Raw genomic sequence first — 17,404 nt, 5'->3', positions numbered from 1 at the left:
AACGTCTCCTGTAGGCCTAAATGCAAAGAATGCTTTATTCCTAGCGTACGATAGACTTATGCACGCCCCTTTCAGCGCACCAGCTGTGTGTAACTGAATAACTATGAATACATCGTCATTCATTTATTCAAGGTCATGTGTGCGCAGGATGTCTGTGAATAAGGTATTGGCGTATTGTAAAAGTGAGCTTCAGGAATGGCAGGGAGTGGATTGCTCAAGTATGGTCATTCTCCAGTGATCGCTAAGAAAGGGGGATAGTGACTGCACAACAGTGCTTATTCAAGAACGCAACTGTACCTACACATTACAAAAATATACTAGAGCTCATCCTTGCTCAGTATGTTTCACCAATTCGCCTTGAGGACTACAAATACCCTAGTACAATAGAATGTTACTGCTTACAACGTGTTTGTGCGGGTGAAATCAAGAAATGTGCGTAATGTGCTATCTCATATTTATACGAAACTGATGAAGTGTGGCGCCACGTGAACGCTTTTGGTTACTATATGTTCACTACGCAACTTGTACCATTACTATGTGACATATATCGCACAGATTTTATTTGCTTCCTTATGTGTTTAAAAGGGATGACTCATTTTAAAGTATGAGCCTTGCTTTACGCACAATGACACGAACGCACAGTCCCAGATCGATGGACCACTATCAATGAAGGTGTGTGGTATTGAGTGTATAGCTCAAATAGTATAGCTGCAATAGTAATAATAATGTCTCTTCTGTAGCCAAGGAAGATGCTACTGCTTTCCTTTAATTCACGGTTTCTAGGATGATGAGTGTGAGCAGTTCATATTTAGAGATGTGGCATACGCAGAAGATATTGGCACAATTGAGACATTCCCAGCAAGCACTGCATAGCCGAGGTCTTTCAAGCACTTCAGCGTCAGCACGTCAAAGTAGCTATTTCCAGTTAAAGCACGTCCTTTTTCGACCGGAAGTCAGGTCCCCGGTTGTTGTGACGTCATAGATCACGCCACCTAACGCTAGGCGCAAATAGAGACGCGCATAGCGCGTGGGGCGCGGCGCAGTGCAGCGCGTATTTTTATAACTTCACAGATTCAAATGGGACCGCGCAAATTGGGACGCGACGCGACAGGGACAAGAGACGCGCCTGCGCCAGGTCGTACGGCGTTGTTGTTGTGGCACAGTTTCTCGAGCAACCCGCCACGCGAGCACGACGGGATAGGGGAGGCGGGGAGCGGGAAGGCAGTCCTGCTATATGCTCACTTCAGCATGGCGCATACAGGCGGTGGAAGTGCTGCCGGTCCGAAAAATACGGCCTTACAATATACCGAATTTTATCGTCACTGAGCAGTGTTTCGTTTTTAGCCGTTTACGCGGTCCATCTCTTTCGTTAGTATATAAGTTTTCAGTTTCATGTATCTGTACAGTTCTTTTGTTTCGTTCACTCTTTCGTCAGGAACAATGCACCGTTCAATAACTGATGAGCCATTGGCCATTGGGATTATATCTTCTGCCTCCACAATGTCTTCAGATAGTAAGAAGGGACAGACGATTCATAGTGAGGGTAGTGAAAAAGCGAATATTACAAATTGATGTGATCTAGAAGCAAGGCCAGAAAATAAAACAAGGTTATCAACTTGCTGGTAATGCTGATGTATCTCTACGATCTGTTGCAAAAAGTCGAAAAGCCGTAATTTCCACAGGTATGATTCTTTTGTGTTTCTGGTAAAAAGCGTCAAAGGTATGAAGTTTCACTACCGGTACTTGGATATGGTCGTAATTAGAGGCATTATACTACGTACATGTAGACATCACAACTTAACTGCAAGCTAGAAACAGTTGAGAAACCCTCAGGTATAACGATGTTTCAATTGGCTCGCCGTGACGAGAAAAAGTATTTCAGTGGTTTCATACACATTATCAGCATTAATAAACTAATTACACAACAGGCTGCACAAATAAAGAAAATGATCGGTATTTCTACAAAAGTATGAGTATTCTAAAAGAGTGTTGTGATTCGGTATATTTAATTTGTAGAAATGTATTGCTGACAAAGGCAGATCTACTTTCATGACAATGTTTAGAGGCAGATCTACTTTCATGACAATGTTTTTCGAACGACGTGAACTCCCGTTCATAAGGCACACATGGATAGCTTCCGCATTCCTGTTACGAAAATTATTCTCAGCTGCTGTCAGTACTCCTAACATTGTGTTGTGCGAAATATCAACTGTTTATTTTTCTCAATAACAACTATTTTATTCGCGAATTGTCAGTTTGGCAAGCTGTAGGTGAGTGACCAGCATCTGGCATGTGCCTATCATTCCGCCTGAAGGGAACGCTCGTCATTATTTTAATACTGATCAGATCAAGAAAACGAATAAAATCCTTTACTAAATTTCCAGTGCAGTCGTTCAGTGTTAGAAATACGATGGGCTACGGGGATTCAACCAAAATGGCAACAGATTTGGCATTTCATTTTTGTGTGAACTATTAACGTTTTCTGATTCAAGAAGCATCACCATTTATGAGTAACGGACACATTTCTCTTGTTGGCAGATTTAACTGTACTTCCTTTGCCAAAACACAGTATAAATTGCACATACTCATCTTACACCAGCTACTGCGACAGAATTCTGAAACAGAGTCCCTCATTAAACATGTAATTGGCTGAGGTCATCGGTCCCTAGACCTAGACACTACTTTATCTAACTTAAACTAACATACGCTAAGGACAACACACACACCCATGCTCAAGGGAGGACTCGAACCTCCGACAGGGGCAGGGAGGGGGGGGGGGGGGGAGAAGCCGCCTGAACCGCGGTGACAAGGCGTCAGAGGCTGCACGGCTACCCCGCGCGGCTAAAAATTTGTGGGAAGGTCTTGTGGGACCAAACTGCAGAGGTCATCGGTCCATAGGCTTACACACTACTTAATCTAACTTAAACTAACTTACGCTAAGGGCGACACACACACACCCATATCCGAGGGAGAACCCAAACCTCCGACGGGGAAACCGCAGGGACCGTGACAAGGCGCCCCAGGGCGCGCGGCTACCACGCATGGCAGTAACTGGCAATCAGAGAGCTCAACAGCTTACGAAAGACATCATAGTGTCGGTTTGCAGTAACATGAGAGATGAAGTTTCATATTCATTTTCATGCTATGAAACTCTTGTTTCACCAGCTCTCGATAACTTTTAAAATATTACAGCCACTGGACTGATAAAAATAAAACAGGAAGTGTAACTACTGATACATCGCCATAGACAATAAAGTCCCTTGCATTTAAGAATTGACAAAATACTCTCCTTCTTGTGTGCTATCATTGGCTAAAATCTGGTTTCGATGTCTAGAGCGGTTTAGGAGATATGAAGGATAATGTATTTCATTCTCACGGGCGTATGATCGGGAGTCAGCGTGCTACATAGGATCCATTTCCTCCCAAGTCTAAAGAAAAATTCAACATGTTAGCTAAATTTCATGCGCAGTAAAATATGGTATAATACGCACCAAGTGCAAAATCATAGCGACCCATATTTCTCATTACAAACTTATCGGATTTTGCGTAGCGTTTTACTAAAATGTGTATATCATAATAGGTATGGCCATTAGCGTGGTGATGGGCACTTCGCCACGAAGTTGACATAATTAACGCTACAAGAAAGGCAAAAATTAAACATTTTTGCTTAATAGTTTCTGTAAAATTGTTTGAGTAAGATTACAGGGTGCGCGCGAAATGTTTCTGTCAGCGGAGAGCGTCGCCAACCGGCGCATGCAAAGAACACTACTGGCCATTAAAATTGCTACACCAAGAAGAAATGCAGATGATAAAGGGGTATTCATTGGACAAATATATTATACTAGAACTGACATGTGATTACATTTTCACGCAATTTGGGTGCATAGAACCTGAGAAATCAGTACCCAGAACAACCACCTCTGGCCGTAATAATGACCTTGATACGCCTGGGCATTGAGTCAAACAGAGCTTGGATGGCGTGTACAGGTTCAGCTGCCCATACAGCTTCAACACGAGACCACAGTTCATCAAGAGTAGTTGCTCGGCCACCACTGACCAGACGTTTTATCTGGTGAGAGATCTCGAGAATGTGCTGCTCAGGGCAGCAGTCAAACATTTTCTGTATCCGAAAAGGCCCGTACAGGATCTGCAGCATGTGGTCGTGCATTATCTAATGAAGGGTAGAGCCACGGGTCGTAAGAAATCTGAAATGTAACGTCCACTATTCAAAGTGCCGTCAATGCGAAAAAGGGGTGATCGAGACGTGTAACCAATGGTACCGCATATCATCACGCCGGGTGATACGACAGTATGGCGATGACGAACACACGCTTCCAATGTGCGTTCACCGCGATGTCACCAAACACGGATGCGACCATCACGATGCTGTAAACAGAATATGGATTCACCAGAAAAAATGACCAACGCAAGCAGCAATGTCGCGATACGATAAACCGCAATCGCGATAGGCTACAATCCGACCTTTATCAAAGTCAGAAACGTGGTGGTACGCCTTTCTCCTCCTTACACGAGGCATCACATCAACGTTTCACCAGGCAACGCCGGTCAGTTGCTGTTTGTGTATGATAAATCGGTTGGAAACTTTCATCATGTCAGCACGTTGTAGGTGTCGCCACAGCCGCCAACATTCTGTGAATGCTCTGAAAAGATAATCATTTGCATATCACTGCATCTTCTTCCTGTCGGTTAAATTTCGCGTCTGTAGTACGTCATCTTCGTGGTGTAGCAATTTTAATGGCCAGTAATGTATGTGTGCGCCTCTCAATTTGCGTTAAACCACCGTGACACGTGCGGAATGTGCGCGTCGCGCTGTAATATCGGGACACGTCACACGTGCTATACGCGTCTCAATTTGCACTTAGCCTAGAGTGGAATAATTGAATTTGAACCTCGCGTTACGTCCTGTCCGTGCATGCGTGCACCTGCCTGTCCAAACCGGGAGTTCTGAATACCGCTCTCCTATTGGCTAATGGCAAGACAACGAGCGCATATAAAGGCCACTCCACCCCCAGTCGACCTCATTCTACCGTCAACCATCATAGTGTGCCGTCGATTGTCTTGTTCTCGCCCGTGTGTGTTAAAAGCCAGTTTGCGCATTCTTTGCCTGCGTGCTACCAGTTTAGATAACTATGAAACTTTCTGGAGCGGCATCAAACAGCAGCAGTGGTAGTGTAGTCCAGCAAGCGGCAGAGACCGTTAGGATAGGATGGAGAACTCCCTAGTAAGTACAAACAGGTTGGTAACTGTAACTTTTCTCTTCCACTAAAAACTTCGTATTACTGAACACATTTCTTCTGACTGTCTCAGTGTATATCCGCCAACATCAAATCGTGGATGAAATGAATACTGAGGTGCAACAGAGATAGCAATAGCAGAGAAAGTGGGAGCACCCGCAGCTGTGGCAGCTTCAGTAGCATTGTAAGCATATATTCCATCTTTGTAGTACTGGTGTGACCAGCGAGTTTGTAGATGATTTCCAAGATCAACATTGATGACACGTTACTTCTTTTATTTTCACTAAGAATTTCGTGTTGTTTCAGTATATACAATTTTTTTCATCTCCGTAGTACTGTGTATAAGTGATTAAATTTCATCGTATATGCACTATGTCGCATATTATTTGTTGTTGCAGATGATTTCCTGGCAGATGAAGAAGGGGAACACTGGAGATACGCAGGAGCCATCGCAGATCTCATGCAAGCTTATATTCTTTTCTTTTTAAATTTGTTTCTTTTTGTTTTGGTGTGTATATTTTTTTATTATTAGATATTTATGTTGCAGTTGATATCAGTGAGATGAATCAATGGCTCTACCCCGATTCAGGCGATGGCGAAATGCTGCAATGGGTGGAGGAAATTGAGAGAGATTTTCATTGTTATCAGGGGATGAGGGACATACCAAGGAGCTAGAAAAAAATTGCTGTGAGTACTATGGGACTTAACATCTGAGGTCATCAGTCCCCTAGAACGTAGAACCACTTAAACCTTTCTAACCTAAGGACATCACGCACGTCCATGCCCGAGGCAGGATTCGAACCTGCGACCGTAGCGACCGCGCGGTTCCTGACTGAAGCTCCTAGAACCGCTATGCCACTTCGGTCGGCCAAGGAGCTAGAGCCAAACAGGTAATACATACTCACTCTGCTTACAAATAATCAGTGATCTTTCTTTCCTTGCAGCAGCAGGCGATGTCTAGAACGTTGTACTTAACTGTGTTCGTTATTCTTTCTCTCTTCTACAGTGGCTGCGTCTACAAGACAGTTCACTCAATATGGCGTGGCACGGGTACGGGGTTGGCGAAGCCTGCTTCACCGAAGCGGGGCCCGGTGATGCATGCCTCGCCAGCAAGGACGTCTTTAGCCACCGCACGAGAGGCCGCCACCGCCGCTCCCGCCGCCGCCCTCAAACAAGGTGCGCTCTGGCGTTCATGGGTGACACTCCCTCTGGCAAGTGGGTCAGAACTGCAGCAGCAAGCAGCAGCCGGTGTGCTTGCACTGGCCTAATTCCGCACCAGCTCCTCCTCATCCACCCTATCTCGCGGAGTACGGCACATACAACTCAACACATCACCGGAAGCGGCTTACTCATCTAGTTATAGAGTTAATAATAGAGCTGATCCTGTGGCTAGTAGCAGTTCCCTCTCCCGTCCTTTTATTGAATGGTATCAGATCAGTGACACTACACAGCAGTTCAAATACTCAGTGATTGTAGAAGCCTTTAAGGATCGAATCTCATTCATAAGAATCAACAAAAATGGTTCAAATGGCTCTGAGCACTATGGGACTCAACTTCTAAGGCCATCAGTCCCCTAGAACGTAGAACTACTTAAACCTAACTAACCTAAGGACATCACATACATCCATGCTCGAGGCAGGATTCGAACCTGCGACCGTAGCGGTCGCCCGGTTCCAGACTGTAGCGCCTAGAACCGCTCGACCACACCGGCCGGCAAGAATCAACAATTAGGAAGGATTACATTACAGAGCCTCCACCTGTTTGAACAGTCCCCTGCTGACAGTGTCCATTCATTCATGAGGTTGTCTCCATATCCGTACACGTCCATCCACTCGATACAATTTGCAACGAGACTCTTCCGACCAGGCAACATGTTTCCAGTCATCAACAGTCCAATATCGGTGTTGACAGTCCCGTTCGAGGCGTAAAGCTTTGTGTCGTGCAGCCGCCAAGGGTACATGAGTGGGCCTTCGGCTCCAAAAGCCTATATCGATGATGTTTCGTTTAATAGTTCGCACGCTGACACTTATTAATGGCACAGCACTGAAATCTGCATCAATTTGCAGAAGGGCTGCACTCCTGTCATGCTGAACGAATGTCTTCAGTCGTCGTTGGTCCCTTTATTGCAGTATCTTATTCCGGCCTCAGCGATGTTCGAGATTCAATGTTTTACCAGATTCCTGATTTCACGGTACACTCATGAAATGGTCGTACGGGGAAAATCCCCATTTCATCGCTACCTCGTTGATGCTGTGTCCCATCGCTCGTACCCAGAAAATAACACCACGTTCAACCTCTCTAAAATTTTTATAACCTGGCATTGTAGCAGCGTGGTTCCAGAATGAAGCGCCTAGAACCACTCGGCCACAGCGGCCGGCCAAACTACAAGTAACCGCACGTAATGATCCAACTGGTTTGCTCGTATGGGATGCTGTTTCGAAAAGCAATTACTAAAGCAGTAGCCTTTATGTGTCGTCGCAGGTTACACGCAATCCACATGCCACTACGAGGCATGCAGAATGTGCAAAGGGGCTTAGCCCATAAGCAGATACTATATTCCAAGGAGTTTATCGTTTCTACGTTTCCTTCCACCAACGGGTTTATCGAAAGGACTTTAGAAATCGATTTCAAGTCAGGGAATTATGTCTACAAAACTATAAGGTGAAGTGCAATTAGTATGCAAGATTTAGTTATGGAATGAAGAACCACCTGCAAACCGTGGGTAAGTGATTCTTCACTATATGCACTAGTGACCAGTTGAAAATGCACATTAACTCGGAGAAATGCGTAAACAACTAGGCTGTTCTGTCTGTATGTTGATACATATTATGTAACTGAAGTCGGACAGAGGAGAAAGGAAAGGAAACGATATTAAAGGGAAGAGGAGGAGCTGATGATATCAGCTGCATTGGAACTTCGAGAAATCAGCGACAATGAGCGAAAATGTGTACCATTCCCGGACTCAAAACGAGGACCTCCTGATTTCCAAGCACGCCGCCTAGACTCTGTATTTATCGCAAATGCACGGACTGTCTCAGTATGCTCCTGGTTAACCCACACTCCCACCTACCTCTACCTACTCACGCCTCCCCTTCCATGTCCTACGTGCTCACTAATTTTACATTCCCGCTGGACGTGTATCACAGCTGCAGAGAACGCATCGTGTCTTTTCTTTCGGACATTTCTGAAAGAACAGACATCACGAATTCATATAACTGGTTCGCCATGTGTAATTAACCCACAACCTTCAGTTCGCATACACATTTTGTATTGTGTACTGACCTAGGAACGACGAAGAGGCTTCGTCCCGCTACAGCCTGCAGTGGTCCGCAACACCACAACAGGCCACAGCAGTCCACCCACCCCACCCCGGGGGGAACGGGGAAAGTCTCATACCAGAAGAGTGTAGCCCAAAATGTTTGCGTGGTAGAGTAATTATGGTGTTTGCACAGCAATTTCCGACACAGTGTAACTGCGGCGGAATAAGGCGAACCAGCCCGCAATCGTCGAGGCCGATGGAAGACAGCCTTAAATATCATCCACAGGCTGGCCAGCACATCGGACCTCGGCACAAATCCGCCGGGTGTATTCGTGCCGGGGACCGCCGGGGGAGGCAGCGCGTTAGACACACATTTACTCTCGTTGTCCAGCAGGAATCTAAAATTGGCGAGCGTGGAGGACATGGACAAGGACTACGGATAGGTGACACTAGGTGGAAGTGGGGGTCAGCTTAGAAGTGTACCGAGCTAGTCTGCACGCTACAATACGCACACTGTCCTGGTTGCGCAGAGATTAATCTGACTGCGTATTTTGCAAGTGATTCCTGGTTTGAATTCCGGTCCGACACACATCTTCACTTGTCGCGACCGATTCCGCATAAAGTCCTGATGCAGCTGATATCACTAGTTCCTTCCCTTTCCTTTCTACCCTCAGTCTTCAGTTACATAGTAGGTATCACAGATGCAGATTCTGCGCGGTGTCTGTTCTTTCGGATATGTTCGAAAGAACAGACCCCACCTATTCATATAACATCTGATGACAGTACAGTGCTGGTGGAGTTCAAAGTGTTTCACAGCACATCATTTAGCGAGCGCTCTTGAACGTGGGGCTCCACAACAGAAGACACCTACGTTTTCCCAGATTGACCGCATGACATCGTTGCCATTGACCCACAGTCCAATATCGATGATGCCGTGCCCAGTGAAATCGTTGCGTCAACATGGGAATACAATGAGTTCAACAAAGTGCGCTGAACGGTATGGTCCGAAACTCTTGTGTCTGCACTAGCGTTGTATTCTCCCATCACACCCGCCATAGATCGCCATCGGTCCTGTTTCACAGAGCAGCAATCCGTCTACCTTCACGTTCTGTTATGAGGCGTGGACGTCTAAAACATTGTGACCTAGATGTCGTTTTATCGACCTCAATCAACTTTATGCAGATACTCAAGACAGAAGGGCGAAAACAGCCCACCAGCTTCTCTGTATCCGAAATGCTCGTTCCTAGGTGCAAGGTCATAACAATTCGTCTGATGCTGAAGTTGGCGCATTTACTCATTTGCCAGTAGAGTGCTTCCCCATTCTTCCCTGCTCCACTTATATACGCTACTGTTTGGAGAAAGTGTAACACCCAGATCGAGAGATGAGATCAGAACGGAATTTAATCCACCGATTAGGGACATGACACCACACGAATAATTAGCATTACAAAAATATACGTGCACTGTGACTGCGGAATTTCAATATGGAGCAGCGTCACCACGTGCTGCAATCAGAGCAGTTAGACATCATGGCATGGAATCAAATACCCCCTGAATATGCTTCTGGGGAATACTTTTCCACGAAGTTTGTAAGCGTGACGACAAAGCATCTACTGTGGACGCAGGAGGACCTGAAAGAATAAGATGCCGGCCGATCATATCTCAGACATGTTCCGTGGGCGACATACCAGACGAACGGGCCAGAAGAAGGCCTATACATTCCTTGCTACATGCTGCCGAGCCCCATTCGGATCTCAGGGCGGGAACTACTCAAGAGGATGTCATTATCATGAGAAAGATAACTGGCGTTCTACGGATCGATGCGTGTAATGTCAGATCCCTTAATCGGGCAGATAGGTTAGAAAATTTTAAAAGGGAAAGTGATAGGTTAAAGTTAGATATAGTAGGAATTAGTGAAGTTCAGTGGCAGGATGAACAAGACTTCTGGTCAGGTGACTACAGGGTTATAAACACAAAATCAAATAGGGGTAATGCAGGAGTAGGTTTAATCATGAATAGGAAAATAGGAATGCGGGTAAGCTACTACAAACAGCATAGTGAACACATTATTGTGGCCAAGATAGATACGAAGCCCACGCTTACCACAGTAGTAAAAGTTTATATGCCAACTAGCTCTGCAGATGACGAAGAAATTGAAGAAATGTATGATGAAATAAAAGAAATTAACCAGATAGTGAAGGGAGACGAAAATTTTATAGTCATGGAGGACTGGAATTCGTCAGCAGGAAAAGGGAGAGAAGGAAACGTTGTAGGTGAATGTGGATTGGGGGTAAGAAACGAAAGAGGAAGCCGCCTGGTAGAATTTTGCACAGAGCACAACTTAATGATAGCTAACACTTGGTTCACGAATCATAAAAGAAGGTTGTATACATGGAAGATCCAGGAGATAGTGACAGGTTTCAGACAGATTATATAATACACTCCTGGAAATGGAAAATAGAACATATTGACACCGGTGTGTCAGACCCACCATACTTGCTCCGGACACTGCGAGAGGGCTGTACAAGCAATGATCACACGAACGGCACAGCGGACACACCAGGAACCGCGGTGTTGGCCGTCGAATGGCGCTAGCTGCGCAGCATTTGTGCACCGCCGCCGTCAGTGTCAGCCAGTTTGCCGTGGCATACGGAGCTCCATCGCAGTCTTTAACAATGATAGCATGCGGCGACAGCGTGGACGTGAACCGTATGTGCAGTTGACGGACTTTGAGCGAGGGCGTATAGTGGGCATGCGGGAGGCCGGGTGGACGTACCGCCGAATTGCTCAACACGTGGAGCGTGAGGTCTCCACAGTACATCGATGTTGTCGCCAGTGGTCGGCGGAAGGTGCACGTGCCCGTCGACCTGGGACCAGACCGCAGCGACGCTCGGATACACGCCAAGACCGTAGGATCCTACGCAGTGATGTAGGGGACCGCACCGCCACTTCCCAGCAAATTAGGGACACTGTTGCTCCTGGGGTATCGGCGAGGACCATTCGCAACCGTCTCCATGAAGCTGGGCTACGGTCCCGCACACCGTTATGCCGTCTTCCGCTCACGCCCAAACATCGTGCAGCCCGCCTCCAGTGGTGTCGCGACAGGCGTGAATGGGGGGACGAATGGAGACGTGTCGTCTTCAGCGATGAGAGTCGCTTCTGCCTTGGTGCCAATGATGGTCGTATGCGTGTTTGGCGCCGTGCAGGTGAGCGCCACAATCAGGACTGCATACGACCGGGGCACACAGGGCCAACACCCGGCATCATGGTGTTGGGAGCGATCTCCTACACTGGCCGCACACCTCTGGTGATCGTCGAGGGGACACTGAATAGTGCACGGTACATCCAAACCGTCATCGAACCCATCGTTCTACCATTCCTAGACCGGCAAGGGAACTTGCTGTTCCAACAGGACAATGCACGTCCGCATGTATCCCGTGCCACCCAACGTGCTCTAGAAGGTGTAAGTCAACTACCCTGGCCAGCAAGATCTCCAGATCTGTCCCCCATTGAGCATGTTTGGGACTGGATGAAGCGTCGTCTCACGCGGTGTGCACGTCCAGCACGAAAACTGGTCCAACTGAGGCACCAGGAGAAAATGGCATGGCAAGCCGTTCCACAGGACTACATCCAGCATCTCTACGATCGTCTCCATGGGAGAATAGCAGCCTGCATTGCTGCGAAAGGTGGATATACACTGTACTAGTGCCGACATTGTGCATGCTCTGTTGCCTGTGTCTATGTGCCTGTGGTTCTGTCAGTGTGATCATGTGATGTATCTGACCCCAGGAATGTGTCAATAAAGTTTCCCCTTCCTGGGACAATGAATTCACGGTGTTCTTACTTCAATTTTCAGGAGTGTATAATGGTAAGACAGAGATTTAGGAACCAGGTTTTAAATTGTAAGACATTTCCAGGAGCAGATGTGGACTCTGACCACAATCTATTGGTTATGAAATGTAGACTATAACTGAAGAAACTGCAAAAAAGTGGGAATTTAAGGAGATGGGACCTGGATAAACTGAAAGAACCAGAGGTTGTACAGGGTTTCAGGGAGAGCATAAGGGAACAATTGACAAGTATGGGAAAAAGAAATCGAGTAGAAGAAGAATGGATAGCTCTGAGGGATGAAGCAGTGAAGGCAGCAGAGGATCAAGTAGGTAAAAAGGTGAGGGCTAGTAGAAATCCTGAATTTAATTGATGAAAGGAGAAAATATAAAAATGCAGTAAATGAAGCAGGCAAAAAGGAATACAAACGTCTCAAAAATGAGATCGACAGGAAGTGCAAAATGGCTAAGCATGAATGGCTTGAGGACAAATGTAACGATGTAGAACCTTATCTCACTAGGGGTAAGATAGATAGAGCGTGCAGGAAAATTAAAGAGGCCTTTGGAGAAAAGAGAACCACTTGTATGAATATCAAGAGATCAGATGGAAACCCAGTTCTAAGCAAAGAAGGGAAAGCAGAAAGGTGGAAGGAGTATATGGAATGTCTATACAAGGGCGATGTGCTTGACGACAATATTTTGGAAATGGAAGAGGATGTAGATGAAGATGAAATGTGAGATATGATACTGAGTGAAGAGTTTGACAAAACACTGAAAGACCTGAGTCGAAACAAAGCCCCGGGAGTAGACAACATTCCATTAGAACTACTGACAGCCTTGGGAGAGCCAGTCCTGACAAAACGCTACCATCTGGTGAGCAAGATGTATGAGACAGGCGGAATACCCTTAGACTTCAAGAAGAATATAATAATTCCAATCCCTAAGAAAGCAGGTGTTGACAGATGTGAAAATTACCGAACTACCAGTTTAATAAGTCATAGCTGCAAAATACTAACACGAATTCTTTACAGACGAATGGAAAAACTAATAGAAGCCGACCTCGGGGAAGATCACTTTGGATTCCGTAGAAATATGGGAACACCTGAGGCAATATTGACCCTACGACTTATCTTAGAAGCTAGATTAAGGAAAGGCAAACCTACGTTTCTAGCATTTGTAGACATAGAGAAAGCTTTTGACAATGTTGACTAGAATACTCTCTTTCAAATTCTGAAGGTGGCAGGGGTAAAATACAGGGAGCGAAAACCTATTTACAATTCGTACAGAAACCAGACGGCAGTTATAAGAGTCGAGGGACATGAAAGGGAAGCAGTGGTTGGGAAGGGAGTGAGAGAGGGCTGTGGTCTCTCCCCGATGTTATTCAATTTGTATATTGAGCAAGCAGTAAAGCAAATGAAAGAAAAATTCGGAGTAGGTATTAAAATCCATGGAGAAGAAATAAAAATTTTGAGGTTTGCCGATGACATTTTAATTCTGTCAGACACAGCAAACGACTTGGAAGAGCAGTTGAACGGAATGGACAGTGTCTTGAAAGGAGGATATAAGATGAACATCAACAAAAGCAAAACGAAGATCATGGAATGTAGTCGAATTAAGTCGGGTGATGCTGAGGGAATTAGATTAGGAAATGAGACACTTAAAGTAGTAAAGGAGTTTTGCTATTTGGGGAGCAAAATAACTGATGATCGTTGAAGTAGAGAGGATATAAAACGTAGACTGGCAATGGCAAGGAAAGCGTTTCTGAAGAAGAGAAATTTATTAACATCGAGTATAGATATAAGTGACAGGAAGTCGTTTCTGAAAGTATTTGTATGGAGTGTAGCCATGTATGGAAGTGAAACATGGACGATAAACATTTTGGACAAGAAGAGAATAGAAGCTTTCGAAATGTGGTGCTACAGAAGAATGCTGAAGATTAGATGGGTAGATCACATAACTAATGGGGAAGTATTGATTAGGATTGGGGAGAAGAGAAGTTTGTGGCACAGCTTATCTAGAAGAAGGGATCGGTTGGTAGGACATGTTCTGAGGCATCAAATGATCACCAGTTTTGTATTGGAGGGCAGCGTGGAGGGTAAAAATCGTAGAGGGAGACCAAGAGATGAATACACTAAGCAGATTCAGAAGGATGTAGGTTGCAGTAGGTACTGGGAGATGAAGAAGCTTGCACAGGATAGAGTAGCTTGGAGAGGTGCACCAAACCAGTTTCTGGACTGAAGACCACAACAACAACAACATGCGGCCTAGCGTCGTCTTGCTGAAATATGGCCTGTGGAACTGCATGTGGGAAGGTCATTGGCTCGGGCTATAAGACCTCCCTGATGTAGCGGCTGCTGTTAACATCAACAGCATTCATCATGGCGGCGTCGAATGCGTATGCGGCCATCACTGTAGGCCAAGCTGAAGCGAGATTCGTCCGAAGTTACAATTTTTTGCCCGTTTTGCCACTCATCACGCCAATGTCGGCGTTTACGCGCCCATTGCAGCCTGCGGCGTTGGTTAGTTGTGGTGGTCAGTGGAAGCCGTCGCAATAGCATGCGTGCCATCAGTCCAGCCCACAGAAGACGTAGTCGAACCGTCGATGTAGACATGTCGACAACGGTTGCAGTGCTCCAACGTCGCACCAACACTGTGGATGAAGCTGTTCTGTCCCTAACGGCCAAGGGGACAAGATGACGGACATCTCGCGCTGTGATGCCATTGTGTCGTCCAGTACCTCGTCGGCGCTATGTAAAGCCCTCTTCTCTCCACTGGTTGCAGATACGCCTCACTGTTGAAGCAGCGTGCCCTGTACGAGCCGCAATGTCACGGACCGACGGACCTGTCTTCCGGGGACCAATCATTCTGCCCCGTTCGAGCGCATTAACATGTCGACGAGATAAAGTGACACTTGGTTATACGTTTCCAATTCGTATCACGGCTCCACACCTGCTGAACGTTTCGGAACCTGTCCGGTCACACAAAAGAGACGCTGTTGGGCCTACGTCGACGTCACCTCTGTGCCGTATAAATCACTATTTTTCCACAGCTTTTGAGTGTTTGACTTATTACAAATAGTAGTGTACTACACTTACGGTGTTACGTGCCTGCAACGCCACCAAGAGGAATTCATTTGGTCCTAAGGTTTCGTTTCATCGGTGTATCATGGTTTTGGAATCTTTTGCTTTAGCTTTCTACCAGAAACAAATACCTCCTGCTAGTGTCGTCATTCTAACTTAATGGAACACAGTAATAAGCGTGAGTTATTTGTGAAACGCGTAAACATTTTTCTGTGTGTAATCGTACTTCGACTTTTTGTTTATCGAGTTTAATGAGCGTGCCATTTACCTAAATTAGAGTGAGGATCAGACTAAAAACCACGATCAGGCTGGCTGATGTACCAGACCAATGATCTTGCGCCGAGAATCCATGTTACCTACAGCTGCTACTAATAAAATTAAATTTCGAATGTGCCCTCGAACAGAGAAAGGCACTTATGCAGTGAGGAAACTGACCTGAATCGGCATCGTTCAACTCAACTATGTGGAGAACTCCAACTGTCGTGAGATAATAAGTTGTTTTCATTTTATCTCGCCAGCTGCAGTTATCCGCTTCGTTGTCTGCCAACGTACGGTACCTTAGTGTTAATCGCGGATAAATTCCCAGAGGCAAGAAAATGAGATAAATGTGCTAGTCTGAAACGTGCGTTAGTCGCTGGCTCTTTGTGAAACGTAGACAATGGAGCTACCGACCCTTCTGGCTTCCGGCCATGGAAGCCGCTGCGGACAAAGACCCGAGAGGGCCAGAGTTAACACTAGCGCGGGCGAGAAGTGTATGCTGATAACATGAGCGAAACTACCATTTGCACTAGGCGGCTGTTCAGTGATGAATTTACAACAGCACTTTTTGTAGTGAAAATGTTATTGGGTAGTTTTTGCGGATTACTTTACTACGATTAATTTTTGAAAGCCGGCTACGAAAGCTGATAAGTTCGCTGTTTATTGAACTAGGTTACTTCTTTCCGTATCTGCAAAGTAATGCAAATTTTTTCTGCTTGTTTTAGAGGACAATAAGAAAATATCTTGGTCCAGTAGTAATATGTAGTCTTTTTCCATACCAAAATACACTTATTTACGGTGAAATCGTGGTTTAGGTCAACTAATCATGTTTAACATTTTTTTCTGTTTGTTAGAACATGTTTGTGAACTAAGATTCGTGATTATTTGCAAAATACATAACTATGGATGTCGTAACGTCTCCATTGGAAGCAAAACGTTTTTCAGTCATCAGTTCCTATAACTATGGGAATAGCTGTAGGTAGTGTCAGATCTAGTAAATAAGGAGGATCTTTCAACAGTTCGTCAAACCATTTAATGTGCTACTGATTCTGTTCATAAAGGATATTTCTTTTGTTTTTGGATGCAGCACATTTTTTATTCGGTTCTTCTGGATGACCTCTATAGTATTTGCTAGTTGCTATTTTCACCTTTGCGAGATAGTAAGAATACTTCTGTATCCCAGAAAATACTGGCCATTACGTTTCGTCCAAATGAAATAGACGCCTTCATTGAAGCTCGGGCACTGGCCTCAATCTGTTTCTGTGATTGTTGTTTCGTTTTCGGCGTAAAGTGGTGGATCCGAGTATAGCTTACAATAACATACTGACAGAGGAAATTGCATTGCATGCCTGCCAGTGCCCAGACATTGATACCTACATGGAAAATGTGAAATTCTAAACTCGCTGTGGTTGGTCAGCAAGTTCGCTGGAATGGTTGCTATAATGAATTCATGATCCTCACTTACTAGTTACCGAATATCCGTAATAAATTGTGCTAGACATTCAGTATGTGAGAGATCGCGACAGATGGATGAAAATGTAAAAAATACCCAAGCGTTGTTTACGTTTTGTTGACTATTTATAGCATGTGTACAAGACATAAGTAAAACTTGCACAAAATTTTACATAATGATAACAGCAACCGTTGACTCTGTGGGGGGAGAGGGGGGGGGGGGGCGGTAACGTGGATGATCAATGGTTCAAACTCAGAACGAATGCTGGCCAC

This window comes from Schistocerca gregaria, chromosome X (assembly GCF_023897955.1).
Source record: "Schistocerca gregaria isolate iqSchGreg1 chromosome X, iqSchGreg1.2, whole genome shotgun sequence".
Taxonomy (NCBI): Eukaryota; Metazoa; Arthropoda; class Insecta; order Orthoptera; family Acrididae; genus Schistocerca; species Schistocerca gregaria.
This window is presented reverse-complemented; position numbering follows the sequence as displayed.